Here is a 6,392-nt window from a genome sequence, read left to right as displayed (position 1 = left end):
TCACAGAATGTACCAAAATAAATGATAGGTTCTAGGAGAGTGACTAATGTATTTGGTTATGGTTGAGGGGGTTTTCTTTAAATGATGATTCTTGCATTAAAGGTATTTATTTTAATTGGGACAGATGAAAGCACAGAGAGACAGTGTGATGGTTTGTTTTGTGATAGCCTTTAGTTGTGCAGACTGCTCTGTGTTGTGCAGGGTGAATTCCAGTGGGATTTGGTTTAAAGTGCTCTGTGAGCTCTGTATCAGCTGTTCCAGCAGGGTGCTCTGCCCAGGGCCATGCTGCAGGGCTGTGCTGCCCAGGGGTTTGCTCTGCCACCCTTCCTGTCAGAGCCCACAGCTCTCAGCTCACACCCTGCAGGGAACAACGGGACTCCCAGAAGGTGACTTCACTCTACCCCCTGAGCTAATGGGGAACCCTTGACCCAGCACTTCCCTTTTTTTCTTTCCTAGTTTTTCATGGAAAACAGAAACTAATCATGACTCATCACCATTAGAGATATCACTGAACTCTCTGGAGCTGAGGCAGAGCTACAGTTCACAGAACAGATGAACACTACTTGCCTAAAGTGTAATTAGTGTTTTTATTTTAATTCTAAATTGTTGCCGACTTAACAAATACTGTGATCCTCCCCACAGAGGGATTTGTGTCAGTGCCTCCTCTGTCTAATATCTCCTTATTTCTGAAGTGCAGTGGAAGATTTGGTTTGAATGCTTCTATGTTATTTTTTCAATGGCAATTTTTTTGTTATTATAGACATAATTCTTAGTTCTCACAATGAATACAGCAAGGTGACAGACTGTCAGAATAATGCAGATTATGACTGATAGCATGTGATCCTAAGCTTGGATAGTATGATGCATAAATGACTTGAAATGTATTTATATTTCCATCTTCTTGTGACCAAGATTAGTCCACAAACTGTGAGTGAGAGCAGCCTCAGCCTGCATGGTAAGAAAGGCCATTAAAAAATGACTTTGGTATCTAATTATCTGATCTACATAACAGTAGCCAAGTTCTCCCATCTACTGTTAGAACTCTGTCAAATGCAGCCCTGCTTTGACATTACCAGAGAAGTTGAATCCAGGCCAGGATTTAGTGGCCAGGTCCAGTTCAACATGTAGCTTTCTCTAACACCAATTTAGTACTTCTTTTCTCGCTACACTTTCTTTCAGACTTTTCTATTAAAACTAGGTTGTTTTGGATGCAACCTAGCACAGTCAATTTTATTTCCAGCCATAGCCAAGGCCAGTTATAGTGCACTGATTGCTTGGGATTGCTCAAGAAGCTTTGCAATAACTCCAGAACAATGAAAGATTTTGCCTAAATAAAATATTAGGGATCTGGGGCCAGATACATTGGCAAGTTGTGGTTGGCTTTCGCTGTACTTTTACTGAGATGTGCAGGGATCTGGGCTTTTTACCTCTAGAGCCATGAAATAGATTATAGAAATGGATAGCCAGTAACATTTTGGTTTAGCCCCTAATTGCTCACATCCTCCAGGTTTTCTGGAAGAGTAGACATTTGAAATTGCACTTAGCACATGCCTACTCTTCAATATGTACATAAATGCCTCCCTAATTGTGGGAATAGTAAGTGTGAAAAATAACACTAATGTTAGTGTTTTTTTAAGGTAAGTGTCTACTCATCATTACTTCTTGAGCAAATCAATTTAATTTTTCAGAAAAAAAAAGGATCATCTGAAGATGTATTTGACATTTAATAAAAAGTTAGTTAGGTTTGGCGTGGCTATTTAAACATTGCATAGGTTGCATTCTGGTTTGAAGTATTATTTTGGGGAAACATTATGATAGTGATTATTATAACATCTTGTTATCTGCCTCAAAGGATCCCTGAAAATAATTAAGAGAAAAAGTTTTTAGAAAATAAATGTAAAATGTTTTTCTTATTCATATTTCAGCCTTGTAAATATTTCTTTTCCAGTCCTGGAAAATTTTTATTTGTGATGAATTCTGTGCTAAAATAATAAGATAGGTTAGAGTGTAATGATACAAAGAAAGGTCAGTGAACGTTACTGGCTGCACACTTCAAGGACTTGAGTCTCTCAGATTATGGTCTGAATTTGGTCTTCTCTTTGTTTGATTGAGGTTTTTTTCTTTCTTTCCTTCCCGGATGGTCAACCTTACTACACTTGAGAATCAATTCTGGCTCCACAAAAGCAGGGGATGAAGCCTGTATCCCCAAAGGACTACCTGACATTTGCATACCCCTAGAAGCAGGCTTGCAAAGTCAGTCAACTTTTTAAACAGCCCAGGAGCCATGACGAGGTTGATGTCTGGTTTTGCTTCATTTACCCATTTGCCTATCCATACTCATTTTGCATAGGATATACAGACATATGATTTTTTAAATAAAATTGAATTGTTTTCTCACAAATATTCTGGTTTCCACTATAATCACGGATAGCCTCCTTTTTTTTTTTTTTAAGGGGATCATGATATTTGTACAAAGAAGTAAGGCTTATATAGAATTCACTCATCCTCTTGGTCCTATTTTTCTGACTGTAAAAACTTTGGGAACTTTCCCTTTCTAAATCTTGAGAAAAATGAGGGTGTTATGAGGGTGTTTTGTGTGCATTACTTAAAACTTCAATGGAAGATGTGCACATTTCACTGACAAGCCTAAAGATGCCTGAAGGTTAAGGAGGGCCATGTGCAGATGCAGCCATACACTAAAAGTGGAAAGTACATCACCACTCTGGACAAAAGGGGCTCTATCTGAAGTGTGATGGAAGTGACAGAATAAAAATACAAAAGCCTTCCATTTTATATTAATTTGTTTTTTTTTTGCAAGGATTGGCAAAACCTAGAAACTCTTTCGTACTCCAGATTACTATCTCTCCACATTGTGGTGGCAACAGGAGAACATATTACTATGATGTTTTAATACATTTCCAGGCTTTAATATTCTGTAATAACTTAAAGTATTTTTTTGGCATGCAATTAGCAGCATCCCAATAAAATGAACAAAAATTAAGACTGTTCTCAAATCCACTCTCTGTCATCTCAGCAGATATCACTGTGTCAGTTAATTTTGAATACATGATTAATATTTTTGTTTCTAACGGTGTTTGGTTCTAAATTGTCTCTTAAAAGAAATTTTGCATTTTATAACATAACATGCACTATTTTGGAAGAGACAGCAGTGATCTGATTATAATTTACACCAGTACTCTCATAAGTAATTTAGGATAAATCCTGAAACTGTTTTATGTAGCTAATATTTAGTTTAATTATCAAATACTTCATATTTAAAACATAGACTCTGAAAATTAATTTCATTGTAAAATCTCAGGCTTTATTCTATAGGAAAAGTTTAGTTTTAGGATGAAATGCTTTAAACTTCTTAGATAAACTTATTTAGATACTTGTTTAACTGCTTTGTGGTAAAAAATGCTGCATATCAGGGATTAGGTTTTGAAGATGATCCAAATGTGGGAACCGGAGTATTTACTTTCATATTTAAAGACCAGAATGCATCCAGCTGGATACTGATTTGAAGAATATCAGGCAGTCGGAAATTGCTAGATTGTAATATTTCTTCAACATATTTATCAAAAAGAAAAAAAAAAAGTCAAAAATTATATTCAAAGTATTAAACCAGCCCCAAACCCAGAAATAACAATATTAAAGCATAGAAAATTCTTACCCTGACAATTTTTGTCTGGTGTGTAGATAGTATTGTCTATCCTTTTTTACATTCTCTTCTAACCAGTGAAAAGCCCTCAACTGTATGAAAATTTGATTCTAATTTTCATATAAACAAAAAATTACTAAGTCTTTTCCAATAACTGGACTAGATTGGTAGAGTAACTTGTTTTACTGAATACTTTAGTTCCTTTTTGGAGAAATAAGGTCATCTGATGCTTTTAAGCAATAAATTATAGCAATTGTTTAAGTAATTTTTTTATTATAACATATGGATTATAGAACAAATTATAACAAATACTAGAGTAAATGGATTCGGTACTTAATATTTTATTCTGTATTTTTTTTCCTCAGTTCTTCCCCTTGGAAGCTCACTAGAGTTGGAGGGCTCTCATCCTGGAAAATGTAAGTAAGTTAAAGACACTTAAAGTCTTTTTTTATCAGGCTATAGTTATTCTGAGCATGTCAGCTCTTGAATGCTGAAGTTTACTTGCACAGTTAAAGCACAGCACAAGAATCTGCTCAGGCTACGCAGAACCTTGCAAAGCTGATCTCTTTGAAATATGTCCAAATAGATATTCAAATCACTATTACGACATAAATCAAAAATGCTTTCCACATTTTACGGTGTACTTCATATGACAAGAACATTTCCTCTCAGTTGTGATTCTTTTTCAAAGAGTGGAAATCTTCAACTTGATGATACTTGATGGCAAAAGAATGTTCACTGAAGTGTGGCATAACACTGTGGCTTGTTCCCATTCAAATTTGAAGTAATAAAAAATATGAAGGAGTGGAGGAAAGGGATCTATTTATCACACGGTTTATCCACTAAAGCAATTTCAACTTGTAAGCCCAAATTTATTCATGATGTTAGTGCCATTGCAGTACAGGAGATTTTATCCCCGCTGCTTTTCTTCCATGGGTGTTGCTGTCAAAGCTTCCCAGTCACCTTGGTTAATTCATTCCGTGTGCCAGAAGTAATTTTCCAAAGTTGTACGCTGCCTGCCACGATGGGGAGCTTTGGAGTGTGTGCTATGATGTCATAAGGCAGTCATTAATGGGAAAGTGGCTACCTGGAGGCCTGAAGGCCCATGCCAATGAATCACATTCCCATATGAAAGGTATTGATTTAATCATTCTGATGGCAGCCCTGTCAGAAATGTAATTGTCTGCTGGAAGTACAGACGTGTAAATGGACATCCCAGCAAAAGGCAGCAATCTTTCTAAGTAACATTTTACATTTATTCAGATCATTCCACTTGTTTTCCTCCTCCTCATGCCCCCAGCCCGAGTCTGTTATTGATATAAAGGTTGAAGCTCAGGCAGCTTAACTGTTATGTGGAATGACCTTTACTTTTAATATTAATATAGTATTGTAAAGTCTATGAGACTCATAAATGCAATTTTAGAATTCATATGAAATGCCATGTGCTGAACCTATTGCAACTTTTCCTCTAGTCCTGTGGCAGGTTGCAAACTATGCGAATTAATATGCATCATATTCTTTCCCCTTTATTTACTTAGAGAGGTTTGCAGAGCAACTTTATCAAGAGTAACATTATCAAGAGCTTTCCTGCAAGCTTCTTTATCATATTCACATCCGTGTCTGCTCGACACTTGTCACTGTCAATCAAATGGCAATAATACGCAGATGATTTGCTCATTTGGTTTAATAAAATCTCTCTGCTTATTTGCACTGCAGTCATTATGCCACATAATTGCTCCGCCGCCGAGGTGAAAGGCAGCCAGTTGCCTGGGGGATAAGAAGAGACTATTGCTATATGAAGGATTTGTTTCTTTGCCTCTGTCTCTCCCTAGTCACTCATATCCCTAAAATTAATATTGTATTTGAATCCAGTCCTGCTATTCTTATGCAGGCTAACATTGTTATTACTTATTATTTGGATGTGAAGTCATTTATTTTTAGTTTTGATGTCCAGGCTGTCAAGCTAAATTTCATTGTGTACTGCCACATACGATTTTTAACTGACATTTAAACTTGATTCAAAATCCAAATTATGAAGAGAACACGTTCAAAGGAATGGGCTGACAGGAAGTATAGCTACAATTTTTATTTCCCAGGAAATCAAAGTATAGATCTTGTTATTGTTCTGTGGTGGAGATATGTGAGGTTTTCATACCTCATAATCTTTTTTGTATTGGCTGGACACTGTGATTCAGAAACAGAAAAAGGGGGGCTATTTATGCATATGAGCAGCCCTTAGGGTGCAAAACAAAGGCATTCACTTCCAGCAATGATATAGCACAGAACTAGCTCAACTGACTGTTGTAAATTCCTGAATGATTTGTACTCCATTTTCCAGTAGATTCTACTGTGACGGATGGTGGAAGTAAAAATGAGGAATCTATTCCTCTAACACAAACCTTGGCTCCTTCATTGCACAGTTAATAAATCAGTCACTGCCATGTGATTATGATTACCAGCCCATACTTCTGGGGTGATTCCACCTCTGTGGCATACTCGTTAGGAGCCTAAAATACTTCATATTTAAATGTATTCCAAACAGCAAGTGCTTAGTGTTTCTTTTAAAGAAAATCAAAAACTAGGCTAAACTTTCATATGAGAGACTATGTCTATGTTCAGCTTTCCTATTTTTATTCCAAGTCCTGCAGTGAGCTTAACTAGGTCTGTTGGTAGGCCAGAGGAAGTGCTAATGCTTTAAAGCTGTTGAACTTGAGCACACATTTTTATTTGT

The 6,392-nt window shown here is 36.5% G+C and overlaps 1 long non-coding RNA gene across 2 annotated transcripts; it reads left to right on the top strand.

Annotated features, from left to right (window-relative positions):
* Positions 1 to 602: 602 nt before the first annotated feature.
* LOC137481181 (uncharacterized) lies at positions 603 to 5,371 on the top strand. 2 transcript variants are annotated; one of them, XR_011003375.1, is made up of 3 exons: positions 603 to 955; positions 4,027 to 4,077; positions 5,200 to 5,371. It is a non-coding gene; the product is annotated as an uncharacterized lncRNA (long non-coding RNA). The 2 variants fall into 2 exon arrangements; XR_011003374.1 differs by lacking the exons at positions 603 to 955; positions 4,027 to 4,077 and adding an exon at positions 4,714 to 4,902.
* The last annotated feature ends 1,021 nt before the right edge of the window (positions 5,372 to 6,392 follow it).

Source organism: Anomalospiza imberbis, chromosome 12 (genome assembly GCF_031753505.1).
Source record: "Anomalospiza imberbis isolate Cuckoo-Finch-1a 21T00152 chromosome 12, ASM3175350v1, whole genome shotgun sequence".
In the NCBI taxonomy this organism is placed as follows: domain Eukaryota; kingdom Metazoa; phylum Chordata; class Aves; order Passeriformes; family Viduidae; genus Anomalospiza; species Anomalospiza imberbis.
Note: the sequence above shows the minus strand (reverse complement) of the source record. Positions and strands in the feature narration are given on the sequence as shown.